General features: G+C 37.6%; 1 pseudogene across 1 annotated transcript; it reads right to left on the bottom strand.

The window, feature by feature from the left end:
* Positions 1 to 10,541: 10,541 nt before the first annotated feature.
* Positions 10,542 to 18,966, bottom strand: LOC309868086 (cytochrome c oxidase subunit 7A2-like, mitochondrial pseudogene; annotated as a pseudogene). The gene is made up of 2 exons: positions 18,799 to 18,966; positions 10,542 to 11,089 (listed from the first exon to the last, which is right to left on the bottom strand). The product of its transcript is annotated as a cytochrome c oxidase subunit 7A2-like, mitochondrial pseudogene (transcript).
* Positions 18,967 to 19,325: the final 359 nt, after the last annotated feature.

The raw sequence follows: 19,325 nt of genomic DNA on the forward strand, positions 1-19,325 counted from the left end.
ACTTTACCTAACGCTATTTAAGGTGTAAACTTAAACTAAAAACAAACAAACAAAAAAAAACCCTATGGCTTCTTATTGGGACGAGTTATCTCTAAAGCTCACACTCCACTAACTGGGGTAGCATTCGTGGGTACTTCGATCTTGCTCCAGGGAACTCCAACCATGAGATGTCAGAGCTTACCCATTTTGGTTCCTCTCTTTTATTTCCAAACAGAGAATATGATGGTCACTTCAAAACTATTATAAACTTAAATGAAAATTGGATTATGTTCATACCTGGCCCCCTGGCTTGCATTATTTCTCTCATCTTTATTCCTTGTGGAGATCAGCTTAAGAAGTCAGAAACTTAGGGGTGGCTCAGTCATGATCTCAGGATCGTGAGCCCAAGCCCCAAGTCAGGGCTCTGCTCTCAGCGGGGAATCTGCTTGGGATTCTCTCTCTCCCCACCCTCTACTCTCCCAAATAAATAAGTAAATCTTTAAAAAAAAAAAAAAAAAAAAAAGTCAGACACTTCAAGAGCAGGTTTTAAAAGATGTATCTAGATTTTACTTTCTTTACTGCCTCTATAGAGGCTCTACAAAAATGCCCAGAAAGAATGGGCCGATCCCCAGCTGTCCCTTTGCTTATAATCCCTTCCCTCCCCTGCAATGTGCCCTACCCCACCCCCCTCCCCCAGTCACCCAAACTTTGCTTTTGAAGGCATCCTTGACTGCAGAGAAGTTAGACCATGTCGCGGATGTCCCTTCTTTCTCTAAAGCAGGCTAATAGAGATAATGGGCCCTGTGGGAGAGAGGAAGCCAAAGAAAGAGAGGGATTCCTTTGGATACTTAAGGGAATTACTGAGGAGCCTCACCAGACTCTGGCTAACAAATAAAAAGAAATGGAAAGCAGCTGATGTTGTTTTACTAGATCCTTTATGGACTCAAGGAAACGCTACTATGGAAGTGGAGATGGGGGTGGTTTGTTGTTCAGAGGAGGGGAGTAATTTTTTAAATTATCCTTAGGCCACTTACTGAAGACTCCTAATAAATGTTTCAGATAATTGAAACTATATTAATTAAGACTATACCCAGGAAAACTCATTAGCATTTGGCTCACTAGACAAAAATGGAACAGTGAATAAATTCTAGTTAAACAAGAAAAAGTCAATACCAATCATTTCATAAGTTAGAAAACCAAGTATTTTTTTTTAAAGATTTTATTTATTTATTTGACAGAGAGAGATCACAAGTAGGCAGAGAGGCAGGCAGAGAGAGAGAGGGGAGGAAGCAGGCTCCCTGCTGAGCAGAGAGCCCGATGCGGGACTCGATCCCAGGACCCTGAGATCATGACCTGAGCCGAAGGCAGCGGCTTAACCCACTGAGCCACCCAGGCGCCCCAGAAAACCAAGTATTTAAATACTGCTGTGGGAAAAGTCAAAAAGAATTTAGAAGAAATCCTTTCTTTTCTCCAGCCTAAATTTTCCACTGGAGATATACAAAGGACAAAGTTACACTCCTAATCTCCCTAACTTCAGGAAAGAACTCTTCAGAGGATTCTTTTGATATTGATTGATACTGGCCCTTAAAGCCTGGCCTTTTCTGTACATGTACTGGGCATCATGTGCAGGAACTTTAGGATGGGACTGTATCTACTAACCCTGCCCTCAGAGCAAAATATCTGCCTTGACTAACCTTTGGGCGGGAACTCAATGATGTGTGTTCTTATTAGGTCCTAACTCCAAAAATTCACTCAAACCTACCACCTCCTTTCCAAAGAATGACTGAATTAGAGGTTGCAGCACAGAATACTTAAATAGGAATTAGCCATCACATTGGCTCTACTCTTCCTGTATGGCTACAATGGTAGCAATGATACTGGTGAAGCCCACATTAACATATTCCACAGAAACAGCATAATTCAGAAAGAAGAATGATTATATAGACATCCCAAAGAACAAAAATAGTATAGATCACATGTGAGGCATTAATAGAAACATACATGATGAGCATTCCCCTATGTATTTTGTCACTGTTGTTACAAACAAGTGTTTGTTGTATAATTACATTATATTTTCTTACCTTTTTCCTTGTGACCTGGCACTGAATTGACTCTATTCCTAAGGGACAAATCCCTTCATTGAAGGAGAATCTTGCTCCATGAATCCCACGCTCAGCTGCTAGATTAAGAGATTTAACATAGAAAAATGCAAAAAAAAAAAAAAGGCATTTTAGTACAATACAGCTAATTCTGTATATGCAAGTGGGTGGACCTGTATCACAGAGCAGCAACACTGCAGAGAAGACCCATGCCTTTACGGGATAACTTTGTCCCTTCTGCCTAACTAAACTTCCAAACAAGCCTCCAGCTTTGTTTTCTACTCCTACAAATGTTATTTACATCGTAGAATCACTTTTTTTCAAGGTGTATGTTGAGTGTGATTCTTAACCCACTGAGCCACCCAGGTGCCCCTTGTTGAGTGTGATTCTTAAAAGCAAGTGTCAGCTGAAGCTATTTATTGAATGCAGATTATAATTATCTTTTCTTAAAGGAATAGCCCATTGTGCCAAGATCCCAAGCAAACCCACCACCTAGTGACATGCAGGGCACCTTCAGAGCTTGCCAGAGCTACAGATGCCATCTTTCTGAACTGCCTTTGAAGTTCTCCTGTTTTTGCACTTCAAAGAGGTACCAAGACAATAGTAGGGATGCAGGGAATGGGTCCCATTCCCCAATTCAAAAAATGTCAGACATATTTTATGAGTCTAAATGACTTTGTGTCTCATTGTCAAAATCTTTCTTCACCAAGAGATTAAAACTAGCTGGAACACAGTAGACTGTATTAATTACATAGTCTATTAATTAAAGACTTTGTACATAAAACAATTAACCACGAAGTATCTATGCCAGCTGATTAGACTTTTATTATTGACGTGGCAAAAAGAGATAGGATCTTTAACAAAATTATTTCAGATCTACTATTACCTCCCCTTTTTGTATCATTCTCAAACAACTCTTTACCATCACCAAATGCCCCTGCTGTTCTCTCAATTCCACTAGCAAGAGGTGCAAGCTTCTGGGTTAATTCTATGTAATAAATCAACATTTCTAAATAAGATTGGTGTATTTAAAAAAATCAGTTGCTGTGACTTCACTGCTTGGTACAGTTTTCTATACTAAAGGACTTGGTAAAGTTTTCAATCTTTTAACAACTTAAAAAAATTAGCAGTGACTGGCACCCAAACCTAAAAGAAAGCCAGCAACAGGTCTAATGAAAATCGTGCAGAGAGCCCATCAGACATTAAGTAAATACTTTGCTTCTGTTTTCTAGTCCCTTTTTGTTTGGTTACCATGGCAACCTGTTTTTGTGGGGGTCACTTGGAATGTATAAGAATTTGCTGCAATTAGATGCTTGTGTCCCATTGGCCAGTATGATAGAGAGTAGTAAAACTAAAAAGAAATAAAAGAGAAGGAAAGGCACGGGTGAATGTGGACAAAGCCAACATGCACTTTGGGAACCAAAAAAAAAAAAAATTTTGTAAGCCTAATTATCCTTCAGAGCTATTTTCAAAGTTGCTCTTAATAAAAGTTTCCATATCCGTTAGCCCGTGATTTCTCACCTTGTTGACCTTCCAAACTACTCCTCAGCTGTAACGCACTTACTACACTTTTGTTGTTCTCTAATTGTTTGATGGATATATCTTATCCCTTCAAATTCTTCAGGGTTAGGACCACATGCTATACTTTTGAGGCAGCGTGATGAAAGCGAGAAACCCATGGAAGGGGAATCAGATGTGATGGATTGCGGCCCAGGCTCCGAAACCAGTTAGACAACACAGCCAAATGCCTTCCGCTACACTGAGACTGTTTCCATATTATAAGACTCATGCCTTTTTAAAGTGTTATAAAAATTAGATTATGTTATATTATCGAGAGTGTTATTGAAACCTGTGACATGTGCTTATTATATATATCCTGAATTAAGTTTAATTGATTCAATATCTTGTTCTATAATTCTGCCTCAGGCAGCCTTGAATGTCTAGAAGATTAAGGTACCTTTTGCTTCTCCAATACTCAAGAGACACTATTATTTTTTTTACAGACTCTCAGACTATAAATTTTAATTCCATGGTTAGGCGGAGAGAAGGTATCCTACTTCTCAGATGAAAAGAGGGAGCAACTTAAATGTCTGTGAGTGTTTTCACAAAGAAAAATAACAGCATCAATATAAGCTCAAAGATTTGCATAGCCTGGCTCACAAGAAGGCAAAGCAGCATTACAGTGGTGTCTTACCCAGATCCATACACTCTGAATCACAGAGGAATTATTTACTTAAAATGGCATCACTGCTTTTTTTCTTCTTTTTTTTGGAAACAATACCTTTTAAAGTTTAGACCTATCACGACATATCGAATATTTCAAAGATTAGCTAAATCCTCCTCCGCTCACCATATTCATTCCAGATGCTTTAAGCACTTGTTGGCTCTGCTCAAGAAGGTTATCCATTCAGGCTTTATTTCAACATCTCCACTGGCTAAAAAACAAAACAAAACCAAAACCAAAAAAAAAAAAAAACATAAAACTTCACCATATCCCAAAGCCATTCATCCTGTGTTCAAGCAGCTCTAATTGTCGGATAATTCTTCCTCATAGTAAATTCAAATCCCTCTTCCCTGTTGTTCTATCCATTGGTCCCAGGCTACAGTTGCTCTCATAACACTGTTTGGAATTCTTCACCTTGTCTATACATGAGGTTTCCAAGTCCTTCTTCAAGAGGCATCCTGAGCTAAACACAGTCCTCTGTGTGCTGGCTGATCAGGACAGTGTTTGATAGGACTATGACCCCGTAGTTAATTCAACAAGCATGGTTGTGTGCCTGTTTGAAGCTATATGCTGAAGATCAAAGATAAACTCGACAACATCTTTGATTTCAGGGAGATGATAATCTAAAGGAGTACCCAAGAGTGTTAACAAATAGCTTCAACAGGAGGGCTGAAAGCTAAGGTTGACAACACAGTAATGTTTTAAAGAGTATATTTTCAATGCTTCCAGGTGGAGAGGAAAAGGGTCAGAAAAAGTTTCAGAGAGAAGGTTTTCCCAGGTAGTCCAAAGAAAAAGAACATTCTGGGAAGCTCTGATGTAATGATTCAACATGAAAAACTGAGGGAATTCCAAAAAGTCCATTACAACTGAAATGCAGGGTATAAGGCAAGACCTTACATTAGAGAGGTAGGCAAGGGCCAAATGATGGAGGACTGTGTGCCCCACGCGAAGACATGTGAACTTTGTCCTATAATCTAGTGGTCTCCAAACTGGGGCATACATGTCACAGGGGATGCACAAAATGCTCCAACGAGGGTAAAATAGGAGGACTTCTAGTTTATTTGATTTTTACCCCAAGAATCAGGAAAATGTTAGGCTTCACTAGTATTTCATTTGAATTGACACTGGCAACCTCCATCAATAGATTTGAAATTCAAACTGTCACATATCACATACAGTAAGCAAAACATCCTAATGATAAAGAATTCCACAACATGAAGGGCTGGACGCTGGCCATCTCCCTGTGACTCATTTCACTTTTATCAAAAATGTTGCATTTTATGATATCTAGTTCAGTAGATTTACAGATTATATTATCTATTTTTAAGTAAATAACCCTCATAAAATAGACAGGTGACTTAAGAAAGATCTCTTCAAAGAAACCCCAAACTGAAGATAACACTAATAGGGTAAGCAAAGAAAAACCTAAGAAAAGGGCAGAGCTGATCCTTCTATTCCTTGTATAATCTCTTTGTCAGGTAAAAATACTAATGACACGTTCAGATCTGTTAAATCATATATATATATATATATATATATATATATATATATATATATGCATATACATGTATATATATAATGCATATACATGTGTATATATATGTATATACATACATAAAGAATACTATTTTAAGATATGAATTTATATCTAGAATATGAAGACCTTAGAAATTTTTTCTAAATTTGATAGATTAATAGCTTCTTTTTTTTTTTTTTTAAGATTTTATTTATTTATTTGACAGAGAGAGATCACAAGTAGGCAGAGAGGCAGGCAGAGAGGGAGGAGGAAGCAGGTTCCCTGCTGAGCAGAGAGCCCGATGTGGGACTCAATCCCAGGACCCTGGGATCATGACCTGAACCGAAGGCAGAGGCCTTAACCCCACTGAGCCACCCAGGCGCCCCTGCAGGACTTTTTTGAAATTTTATTTATTTATTTGAGAGAAAGAGCACAAAAGCAGGAGTAGAAGCAGAGGAAAAAGGAGAAACAGACTCCCTGCCAAGCAGGGAGCCCAAAGCAAGGCTCAATCCAGGGCCCTGGGCTTATGACCTGAGCCAAAGGCAGATGCTTAACTGACTGAGCCCCCCAAGTGCCCCTCTTTTGCAGGACTTTTACTTAGCAGTAATAAGTTTAGTTAAAAATACTTGCTCTTCCCTTCTTAGGAAACACAGTCCAAAGCATGCTGAAGGCCTCTGTTGACCTTAGCAGATGATGCAGTGATGATGCAGTGACCCTGCTCACATCCCTTCCGCATCCCTTGTCCCTGAGCCTTGGAGACTACATCTTAATACACCGTAGCGCTCCATCTGAGGGCTCTCTAGATCCGCAAACAGGTAGGCCAGAAGTGCTCAGTAACTCTTGTCTGCTGCTGACAGATAAGAGTTGGAGAATATTTACTATGCCTCGAGGGCAACTCCTCAGAGAAATTCTGTGCTAGCTCCTGAGCTCTCCAGCGGGCGTGAACCCCAGTGTCCCAGAGTAGGAACCTGCTTGGTGACATGTCCTGTACTGGATCATTCTCTTCCTTTTCTCACTTCTGCCATCCCTTATCCATGCTTTCTGGGATCGCCTTCTCCCAAACAAACTACTTACACTCAAATCCTTCTTTCAAGATCTGCTTCTTTGGGAACCCAACCTAAGACAGTGACTGCTTAAAATGCACCAGATAAGAGGCGCCTGGGTGGCTCACTTGGTTGAATAGTTGAGCATCTTCCTTTGGCTCAGGTCATGATCCCAGAGCTCCAGAATGTCTCACCTCAGGCTCCAGCCTCCCCTCAGGCCCCCTGCTCAGTGGGTAGTCTGCTTCCCCCTCCCTACTTCTCCCTCTCTCTCTACTCTTTCCCTGCTCATGCTTGCTTTCTCCTGTTCACTCTCTCTCTCTCAAATAAAATCTTTAAAAAAATGCATCAGATAAATCAGTGGAAAACAAAGCTGAATATTTGAAGAAGTTAAGTATTAGACACTTGCTAAACACTTGAGAATAAAACTATGGATGTTTCTAACATGTTTCTTTTTGATATTTGTTATACTCTCAATAATGAAATACATGAACAACTTTTTGTTGAGCCAGTAAAGTGTAATGAAGAATATACTTTTTCATTAGTATTGATATCTTTTGAAAACACTATGTCAGGGAAATGGTGGGTATAAATAGAAAATTGACTAAAGAGAAAAAGAAAAAAGGCCCTAGGGTAAAGTGACAAAGTTAGCACCACAGCAAAATTCATCAACTACATTATTATAGGCAAATAAAAATGGCAAAGCAGATGAGCATTTTATTTTGTTGATGGCATTAATTTCATAAAAACAGAGCTGTCCAAGTTTTTATAATATTTCAATATCACCTTTTAATGAGGTTTAAAAAAACTATCATGAAAATCTGAGGTATTACATAGAAATTTGTTATCTCACAGCAAAGAAATAGTCAAAATTTGCTTACCTTTCCTGTGATGAGAATAATTTTCCATTATCATACTACCCCCCAGATGGAGTTTTTTAAATAAATAAACATCAATCAAAATGTTAACAGATTATTTCATGAATATCAAAATATTGATTCTAAGCTATTTATAGAGATGCAAAAGACCCCAAATAGTCCACCCAGAATTGATGGAAAAGAACAAAGGTTTACAATTAAGCTACAGTCATAAAGACAATGTGGTTTGGCAAAAGAATAAACAAACAGATCCATGGACAGAACAGAGAGGCCAGAAAGAGACTCACATAAATGCAGTCACTGCTCTTTGACTTTGAAAGGAGCAAAGGCAGCCCAGTGGTGCTGGAAGAACTAGACATCTACATGCAAAAAAATTCATCTAGGCACAGACCTTATACTTCTTAGAAAAAATAACCCAAAATAGATCATAAACTTAAATGTAAAGTGCAAAACTATGAAACTCTAGAAGTTAACAGAAGAGAAAACCTAGATGACAGAAAGTCTGAACATGCACCTCACCAAAGACATAGATAGCATAAGCATATGAAGAGAGTGTCCCTATCATATTTCATCAGAGTATGCAAACTAGAACAACAATGAGGTATCCCTACACTCCCATCAGAATGGCCAAAATCTGGAAGGCTGACAACACCAAATGCTGACAAGAATGTAGAGTAACGCGGATTCTTTTTTTTTTTTTTTTTTTTTAATTTATTTATTTGTCAGAGACAGAGGGAGAGAGAGCGAGTGAGCACAGGCAGACAGAGAGGCAGGCAGAGGCAGAGGGAGAAGCAGGCTCCCTGCCGAGTAAGGAGCCCGATGCGGGACTCAATCCCAGAACCCTGGGATCATGACCTGAGCTGAAGGCAGCTGCTTAACCAACTGAGCCACCCAGGCATCCCAAGTAACACAGATTCTTGTTGATTGCTGGTGAGAATCCAAAATGATACAGCCACTTTGGAAGACAGTTTGGTTTCTTACAAAACTAAACGAAATGTACTCTCACCATATGATCCAGTAATCACCCTCCTTGGTCTGCACCCAAAGGAGACGAAAACTTACGTCCACACAAAAATCTTCCCAGGGATATTTATATCAGCTTTGTTGACAACTGCCCAAACTTGGAAGCAGCCAAGAAGTCCCTCTGTAGATGAATGGACAAATAAACTGGTATAGCCAGACAATAAAATATTATTCAGCACTAAATAGAAATGAGCTATTAAGTCATGAAAAAGACATGGAGGAAACTTAAATCCCTATGAGTTAGAGAAAGCCTATCTGAAAAGGGTACATGTTGAATGACTCAAACTATATGCAAAAAAACCACTATGGAGACAAGTAAAAAAATCAGTTGTCAGGAGTGAGAGATGGGAAGAGAACAGGGAGAGCACAGATGTTGAGGGCAGTGGACAGACTCTGTATGATGGATATATGTTAATATGTGTCTGTTCAAACCCACAGATTATACATCAAGAGTCAGCTTTAAGGTAAACTATGGACTTTGGACAAACATAATTTGGCAGTGCAGATTCATCTTTGATAAATATCACTTTGATATTTTGATACAATTCTGGTGAGGGATATTGCTAATGGAGGAGACGTGTGTGGGGGCAGAAGGCGTATGGGGAATCTCTGTACCTTCCTCTCAATTTTGTTGTAAACCTAAAACTGCTCTAAAAAATTAAGTCTTTAATAAATAGACAATCTGTCCTTTCAGAATAAAGGTGAGAGCTTAGCAATGAGTGAAAAAGCAACTGTTTTTCAAAAGAAATGTGTATGGACGACAGAGCATATTGTCTTGAAATTTTTCCTTTATTTCCTTTATTGTGTGATTTCCTTTACCCAAAAGCAATGCAAAAGTGTTGTTCTCATGTCTACACATATAAAAGCATGAAAATTAAATTATCTAACTTGTAAAATTTTGTAAATAAAAGGTTTCAGTAGGGTTTTCTTGTTTAAAGATACTGAAGTATAACACCATTTAGTTAGCTCACAAGAACAACTGATTGAAATTATGGAAGATAAAAATATATTGCCAAATTTCATGAAAAAATGAATAACTGATGGATGGACTGAAAAATAAAAATTATATTTTAGTTATAACCAATGATGCACTTCTATTTGTTTTTGAAGTATCCTGTGTTTAACCACTGTAGCAATCAAAAGCAAATCTCAAAATAAACTGAATTCTGAATCACTATACCAAAATTAGGTTAAGCTAAGTTTTTTGGTTTTTGGGGTTTTTTTTTTTTGAGATTTTTCATTCATGTATTTATTCCACAATCAAAATAAGTCATAATTTAAAGCCATAACATTTTGAAAAGGTAAAGGAGACTTTGTGTCACAGCTGCATTAATAAAAGACACTGGTCTAAAGTACAACACTAAACAGGTGTCTTCTGTTCCCGAGATGGAATAAATACAAACAATTACACCTAAAATTTCACTAAAGATCTGAGGTGAGGCAAATAACCCTTGGAAACAAACTGTCCAATGAACAGAGTCAGGCTGCAAATAATTTTTAACATTTTAGTGCAAGAAGGAAAAAACCCCATGGTGTCTACTAGCATAAACCTCCATTTCATACTCCTGGCCTTGGTTTCTCTCTTCCTTCCTCAATCACATCCAAATCCAAAAAGGCCTCTGTACCCCACGTTCAAAAACACCACTGTGAGTCCCTAAGGACCTCAGCACAGACTACTGTCAAAGAGCCTGTGTGCAGCCTCCCTCTAGAACCTCCAGGGAAATCAGGAGCCCAAGGAGCAGCAGCATTTCTTTAAGCAATAGTTTTAACTGTCCAATGTGCATTTCATAAACCAAAATACCGCCTTAATATCTTCCTATTTCTCTGGGAAAATGTTAAGTAAACCATTCAAGTAAAAAAGAAAATGTTTACAGAGCAGTGAAAAATGAAAATTCAAAGGGTTTATGCCAAAAAGCAAACCAGTCCTCTGCAGCCTCAAGTCATTTGTTTCTGGGCTGCGAAGCCATGTAGAGCGCAATCAGGCAGTAGATGGTCCCCCCCAGCGTCAGCGCCATGGTGGTCCAGTAAAGCATTTGGTCAGGCAGGCCTCGTTTCAGGTGGATGGGCACACCATCGGATTTCTGGAAAAACTTCTGCAGCTCGGGAACTTTGTTTTTCCCAGCATAATCATATACAGGAAAATCAGAACTCAGTTTGGTTGGTGTGGCAAAGATGATAGGTGGTGCTTCTGTGGAAACCAAAGGCCTTAATCCCTGCGGGCTATAGGCGTCGGAAGCCCATGTTCCAGTCAACTTCTGCGTGAAGCCACTAAACTTGTAATACACGACGCCGGGTGTCCGGCTTCCCGCAGCCGCTGCCTGCGCGACTGCCTAAGCTAAGTTTTTAAAAAATGAAACACATTAAAGCACACTGCAAAAATAGGTTTTTATTTGTTTTATTAATACATGATATTCTGAAGATTTAAATTCCTATTGTATCTCATCCTTTTAAAATTTGTTTTGTGTAGGGGCACCTGGGTGGCTCAGTGGGTTAAGCCTCTGCCTTCGGCTCGGGTCATGATCCCAGGGTCCTGGGATCGAGCCCCACATCGGGCTTTCTGCTCTGCGGGTAGCCTGCTTCCTCCTCTCTCTCTGCCTGCTTCTCTGCCTACTTGTGATCTCTGTCAGATAAATAAAGAAAAAATCTTAAAAAAAAAAAAATTTGTTTTGTGTATGTTTTATGATGTATGAAATATTTACATTATATACTTATTTTACATATTTATGTTGAATATACATGCTCCATTCTTTTTTAATAAAGATTTTATTTATTTATGTATTTATCTATCTAAATATTTATTTAGAGAGAGGAGGAACAAGAAAGGGTCAGGCAGACTCTGTGTTGAGCGCAGAGCCCGATGTCAGACTCAATTTCATGACCTTGAGATCATGACCTGATCAGAAATCAAGAGTCTGACATTCAACTGTCTGAGCCACCCAGGCACTCTTTCCAACATGGCTATAGATAGGGCACATAGACAATGGGAAGACTGGATGAATGTCTACTGAAAGTTTTAGAGTTAGGAAATAACATGATCACATTTGTGTTTTGAATGCACACTCTAGAAATGGTGTAGACAGCCAAGCAAATTTGGAGACAGATGAACAAGGAAACTATCTGACAGTAAAGTAGAGATAATTAGTCCCAAATTAAAAACCAGTAGTAATTGACAGAGAGACAAACAGTTGCTGAAGTGACTAGAACTTGGAAAACCAACGTATGTAAGGATTAGAGAAAGACCAAAATAAGGATAAGTTGACTGCCTAGTTTGGGGCAAGAGTGACTTCATTGGTAGTAGGTTCGCACCAAGACAGGTCCTCCCAGACAGAAAATACCAAGAGAACAGCAGGGTTAGGAGGAAAAGCTAATATACCTGCTAAATCCTACATCTATCCCTATCTCCTACACCAAGATGTTATAGGAGATAAATACTATGGCAGAAGGCTGGGCTTACAGAGTTGAAAGTTGTCAGCTTGTATGATTACACTTTGTTACTCTATTAATGCAGCTTAAAAATAGACTGTTTTAGGTTTTTCTGAGGAGGGAAAAAGTAAGTATGTCATCCTGCTAATTCATACTGAGTTTAAAATTAACTTTTAATTCTTTTTCACATGTGATATCGTTTAGGCACTTCTCTTTATGCTGTGTATTTGCCATTATGTCTATGGACCTAAGAACAGGACATTTCCCTGGTGCTTATCTCACTTTGCCTTGCTCAAGTCAACACATCGAAAGGTTTATGGAGCTCTCCTTAGTGATGACTATCAAGCGCATCAACCAGAAATTCCAGCTTCATATCATCACTTGCTAATGTCTGTTAACTGAAAATTTCATGGCATGTCTTTTTGCCCTTCCTGGCTCCCAAGCACCTATTACTGAATTGATGGGTTTATGGCACCCTAACATCATCAGTAAACTGCATCCCAACTATTTTATTTTTCCTTTTTTTGTTGTTCTTCCTTACACTACATTTCCAGTCCCTTTTCTTTTCCTTCCAGCATCCCCTACTATATTTGATCTGCACCGAAAAAATAAAATGATTGAGCGCTCTACAGTCTTAACTTTCCCATTAATGAGAATGACCTCTCTCTCCATCTACTGAGATTCATTCATTCATTCATTCACTGAATATTTCCTCAGTGCCGACTGTGTTTCAAATTCTTCTTTTAAAAGGTGTGATCATATTAGGCAAAAGTTTCTTTACCTCTCTTAATAGAATTTTAATATTTTTTTCAAAAGTATTTTACCTATTTCTAGGTAGATACTTTAAGTTTTCTTGCTATAATGCAAGGCATCATATTACCCATTATATTTTTAGTTAGTGCAAGTATAGAAGAACTCTGTTGGTATTTTTGTTGTGGTTACTGTTGGTCTTCTATATAGCAACCTCACTGAACTCTTTTATTAGTTTTAAGAGTCTGTTAATTGTCTTGAATTTCCAGTCCTTGAATTTTTTATATCTTTTTCTTGCCTTACTGCACTGGCCAGAGATCATTACTTTTGCAAGGATTCACAAACCACCCTCTCAGTAATTCTATCTAGCTTGAAAATGAGACTAACAGTCCACAGTTTGCATATTAGTTTCTCTTCTTCTTTGGAAAAAAGAAAATCTATTGAGTTTTCCAGAACATCTTATTTTCCCCAATATCTTCTTTAAAAATCTCAGTCCATACTATATTGTAAATATAAAAGTTGCTAAGAGAGTAGATCTTAAAAATTCTCAACACAAAAAATTCTGTTACTATGTATGGTGATAGATTTAACTAGACTTATTGTGGTGATCATTTTGCAATATATACAAACATTGAATAATTACGCTGTACACCAAGCTAATATAACATTATACATCACTTAAACTTCAATTTTTAAAGAAAATCTCAGTCCAGGAGTACCCGGTGGCTCAGTCAGTTAAGTGGCCATCTCCCGATGTTTGCTCAGGTCATGATCTTGGGATCTTGGGATCAAGCCCTGTATGGGACTCTGTGCTCAGTGGGGAGTTTGCTTGGGATTCTCTCCCCCTCTCACTGGGCCTCTCCCCCTTCTTGTTCTCTCAAATAAATATTTATTTCTCTCTCTCTCCAAAATAAATAAGTAAATCTTTAAAAAAAAAAAAAAAAAAAAAAACCTCAGTCCAAAGATTTTCAGAATTTTCTAAATAAGATTTTGTGCACACTCCCTGGGGCCATTTTACTTGCTAAATAAATACCTTGTTTTAAGTTTTGGGGTTTTTTTAATATTTATTTTAGAGAGAGAGAGGAAGAGTGCAAGCAGGGGCAGGGACAGAGAGAGAATCGCAAGACTACTCCCCTGCTGAACATGGAGCCCAACTCAGGGCTCCATCTCGTTACCCATGAGATCATGACCTGAGCCAAAACCAAGAGTCAGATCTTCAACCAACTAAGCAATCCAGGTTCCCCTCAAGTTTTCTTAAAAGAAAGACTCATGTTAAAGCCTATATGATGCTGGAGAAAGGTAATCAATGGAATTTTATTTGAACCTGAAATGAGGGCTTTATACAGTAGCAGCTATAAATGTCAGTTGGATACTCATTTCTGGGGTAGATTTATTCCCACTCACTATCATCTTTAGAGCCCCTCAAATAATGGAATGGAGTGGGGAAAACAGAATGTATCACAAGGGTGATAGAGGTAACAACCGATTTTAATAAGACATGAACAAATATTCTAAAAGGATGAAGAGCTCCGAAGCTCGAGTTCATTTAGTATGTCATGATTTATTGAGAGTAAAATCAGGACTTAGTGCCTGATTGTACCTGTTGCATGAAGAAAGAGATACCTTAACTTTTCTGTATGATCATTTTGTTGCTTTTCCAAAGCATTAAATTCCTGTTCAATTGAAGACATTTCCAGAGCAAACCTTTTTGGTTGTTTCAGGGGCATTACATATTTGTTTATGAATCAATTATTGTAAATTGCAGTATGTGCTTCTTTTTATTATGCTAATGCTGTATATCATTACACTTTTTGTTTTACTTGGCTGTATTTTAATGTCTAGTTAGCTAGTGACATTGACACTAAAACAAATTTTTGGCACATGTTTGGAGTGGACTGTAACTCAGAATCAAATTTAAATGGTTTGTTGTGAAGCCAGGAAAATTGCTGCAACAGCAAACACAAAAATATATTCACTCAGCTAATACATGTTAACATTCAAGAAATTTACTTAAAATACACACACACACAATATTTGAACAGAGGTCGAGGTAACAATTATAGAAAAGCTCCCATATTAACAGGAATCAATAAACTAACTAGTTTATTTATCTCCCTCCTTTGCCAGAGAGAATATTGAGAGGAGAAATAACAAAAATGGAGAAGGGGAGAAATGCATACACTACATTTAAAATATCTTCTCCAAGATCATATTTTATTTTGTAAGTGATATCATACTCTTTCCCTTCACAAGTTCTATTCACTTAACTTCTATGATGAAGTTTAATCATTACCTTCACCTACCAGTTCAACTACCAACTTTAATTACCAGTTTCATATTCACTAAAAAGTAATAATAATTACATCAGGGAATAGCAAGTGATAGTACTTATTTTCATGTTTTCATCCTGATATGCAAACTATTCATTTAAGGATTTCTTTCCGGTTGTATCGCACTTAATTAATAATTTGGATGATTCTATTTTTCTGTGAGAAACCACAATGCGACCGTAAGTATTTTTTTAAAAGAACCCTCATATTAAGAGGAGAAGAGAGACACAGACATATAGTGATAAGGGCAGAGCTGGTTAAAAGCACTAAAAGCAGAAGTATTTACAGATCACACTGCTTCAGCTCTTTCTAGAGCAACAAATCCAAACAGGGCTCTGCCTTATGTGGCTTTCTTTCACTTTACAGATGCTGAAAACTTTCATTTCAAGTTTCTATCTCCTAGAAGTGGGATGGGGAAAAAAAAAAAAAAAAGCTGGTTATTATTCCTAAACCCATTGAAATTGCATTTGTGGCATCAAAATGGATTTTTTTTTAAGCAGGATGTTGGATTGACAGTAAAGCAGCTGCTCTGCAACAAGCGAAAGCAAAAATTAATAAGAGACCTTAGCAAAAGAAAGACTATTGGTTTTGCACACCCAGAGCAAATTGGCTGGATTTAGAAGAGCACACTTTGATCTTTTCCAGACTAATTACTGCTCTGTGGTTTGACTGTTTTGTACATTAGTTGCCCTTCATACAAAACCGAAACTGCTATGGTACACAGCTGTAATACAAATGAAAATTTGACATTCAGTAAACAAAGCATGGCAAGGGTCATTCTTTCAGCACAATAACTGCATAATACAATTTTAGAATGCCTTTTGTATACAAAAAATGACACATTTTAAGGCAGTTTTGAACTCAGTGTAGGCAGTCAAGGCTGTTTATAAAGGACATAGAAATTGCTCCCAACTCTGATCTATAAATACAGATTGAAAACAGTTTATTTCAACATTGCAGAAATGCTAAGGAATTCACAATTTTACAGAAATAAATGTATCTGTTTTTAGAAGATGTTTTTTTCACTTGTCTATAAGGTTAATTGGGAGCAGATTTCCTAAGGAGCTGTTTGCTAGAGCAATGTTTATTCACCAACATGATTCTGGATTTGCTTCTGGGAAAGAATTCAAAGTATTTTATATGTATACTTTATATCAAAATACTTAATACTATATTTTTCAGAAAAGGTAATGAATTAAATATTATAAATTAATATTTTCAACAAACCCAATTGAGGAATTTTTTTAAGGCATCAGTCTATCCCTGCATAAATGATATATTTAGCTTATAATCAAGTTACCCTTCTAAATGGCATGACTTTAAAGAGTTTTCATTTTTAATGTGGTCTTGATGGTCACTCTAATAAGCTGTACAATAAGTTATCAAATGACTAAAAAATGGATCAAGTATATTGAAAGGCTTTTATGTTATACTAGATTTGGTCTGTATTTAAATCAACTTAACCTTTGAAGCTATACAATTGTTACCCAGTTTTTGTCAACACACACAACCCCACAACTTCAAAATACCTACACTTAAAAGTCAGAGGACTTTCAATAATTCAAAGTTGAAATATTTCAAATATAGAGAAATATTTGATTAAAGAAGTGATCTATCAGAAACATTTCCGGCTAGACTAGACAAAACAACACCAACCCTTTTTTTATGCTTTATTTCTCTCAAACTTTTGAAAAAAGTTGATATAGAGAATATTGCTGATCTAGTTCATGTAATTAACTGTTCACCAGAAACTAAAAAAAAAAAAAAAAAAAAAAATCTGTATCTGGGATAACAAACTGGGGCAGTGCGCAAGAGTGTCAGAGATTAGAGACACTGCGCTCCTCCATCCAACCATTTACAAATGCCACATGTTGAGCAAGTTGGCTCTGTCATCATTTCTTTAATTGCTATAGGAATTATATAAATTGTGTGACCTCTTTTTGCTTTTAAAACTTAGCTGGATACATCCTTCGTATACACACAAAGCTGTTTTCTAAATGCCTGTTTCTGTCTGGCTCATTTACCTTTACCTAACGGAACAGCTCTCCTGGGGGCGGGGGGGGGGGATAGCAGCAGCGGGCAGAGTAGTTACCTATTCACAGCAAGAGACTTGAGAGTTCAGTACAATAGATTTTCACAATATGTTTAGGAGAGGCCCAGAGCTACAGTGCTAAGCACCATGTGGAAAGGTAGATAAATACATACAGATAGAACCATAGACCTCGGCCAAGTGGAGTGAAGAATAACAGAGAATCTATAACGCTTTCTACTTCAGCAGCAATCAAACCCAACCTCTGCAAATTAATCAGCCTGCAAAACACCACGAATGGAGAAAAGAGGATATTGATTCCTGGAGAAGTCACCTATATTTTATTTTCCCATTAAAAATAATCACAGAATGCTATTCTAAAATACGAACGTTTTCCCCCATGAAGTATAAAACAGACCAGTTCCTTTTTGCTAATACATATGAGATTATCTCAGAATGACTCCATGAAACACTTTTAATTTTTATCTGGGGAGAAAATTGTTAAATAAACCCTTAAAGTATTATTTGCCAAGCATGCCATGTTTTTCCTTAAGGGTGTTAGAGTCCTGGGGTTATAGTAATTTACTGATGACTCAGTTTATTAGGCTTTTGTTCCTGTGACCATTAATAATGTAAGGTCCGTTTCCACTTGCTTTTGTCCTATATCATGGCTTTAGACTTGGAAACTACCTGCAAAGGGGAACAAGATATTGAAAAATACTTTTGCTTTTGCCTTTTCAAAATAAGGTTTCTTGTTAAATACCCAAATTAAAGACCTCTTCGAATTTATCCCCACTCAAAAAGTAAAAATAAATGTTCACTGAGGTAGAAATTTTTACCCAAAAAAATGTAATTCTGAGAAACAAATTAGGTTTTATTTAATAGGGGAAGCTGTTTTCATAATGTTTTCTTAGTTATCCTGTAAAATAATAAAGAATTCTTTCATGTGCCATACAATCAATTATAACCTTATGACTCAAAGTCTTTCTAAACCCCCACCCCCCCATCAAATGGCTAATGTTCCAAGTTTGAGCTTTGGGGGTTGTTACAGTCACTAGTTCTGTTTTAAATTAAACACCTAATTAAAAGGAAGCCATTCATAAATAGCAATGTGCTGAAAACGGAATGGAATAATAGTGGCTCCACATACGTCCCGTTTTCCCACAAGGCTCTTAGAATATTCCCCCCCCCCCCCCCGGAACAAACTGAAATTTGTCAATGAGCTCAACTGCAATGTTTGCTGTGTATGCAAACTGGCCACCGCTACCACAAGCATGTTTCAGGGTGACAGAATGGCAGCCATTGTCATTCGCCTCTAGAAATACCCCTAAAGCAGAGTGTGCTCACAGGTTCTTCTGAGACTATTACTAATACTTCCCCGTTTCCTTCTGGCAAGAACCTAACTCCATCCAGACCAAGAGAGAACAAAAAATTCTCAGCCTGGGGGTTAAATGTGAGTACTTTCAGGAAATCTCATAAAAATAAATAAATAAATAAAATTATTCACATATAATGGGGCCTTTAACTGCTCCCCAAACCATTTTTTCATCTTCTTAAGGTCGGAGGTTACAGGGTATTTTTTTGCATGGGTTGAACACTTGCCGATCACTGAGAAGATTAAAGGCATAAATGGACAAGACTGGGTGTCAGGACTGCTACCAAAGGCTTCATTCATACCGCCACTGTTTTGGCATCTGCTTTTCACTTCTGTGCATTCAAATGCTTACCAACAATATTTGAAAATTTCAGGATCCGTCAAGCACCAGAGCAGAAGATAGCGTGTTCTGAGTATTGCATCATCTAGTGAGGGCTGGTTAGAGAGCTGACTGCCCTCCCTGGCTTCAGGAAGTTTGTTCACATTTCTCTTCCCCAAATATAAAGTGGGTATAAAAGATAGCTTTGTGGGATAAAGGCAGGCAAGGGTGAGTGAATGAAATTGTGTCTTAAAATGACTTGAAGTCAGTGCAATTTAAGTAAAAAGAAAAAAAATTGTACCTTTAACACATTGTGATCTTACATCAAAGCAAAGGGAAT

Source organism: Mustela nivalis, assembly GCF_964662115.1.
Source record: "Mustela nivalis genome assembly, chromosome: 6".
Lineage (NCBI taxonomy): Eukaryota > Metazoa > Chordata > Mammalia > Carnivora > Mustelidae > Mustela > Mustela nivalis.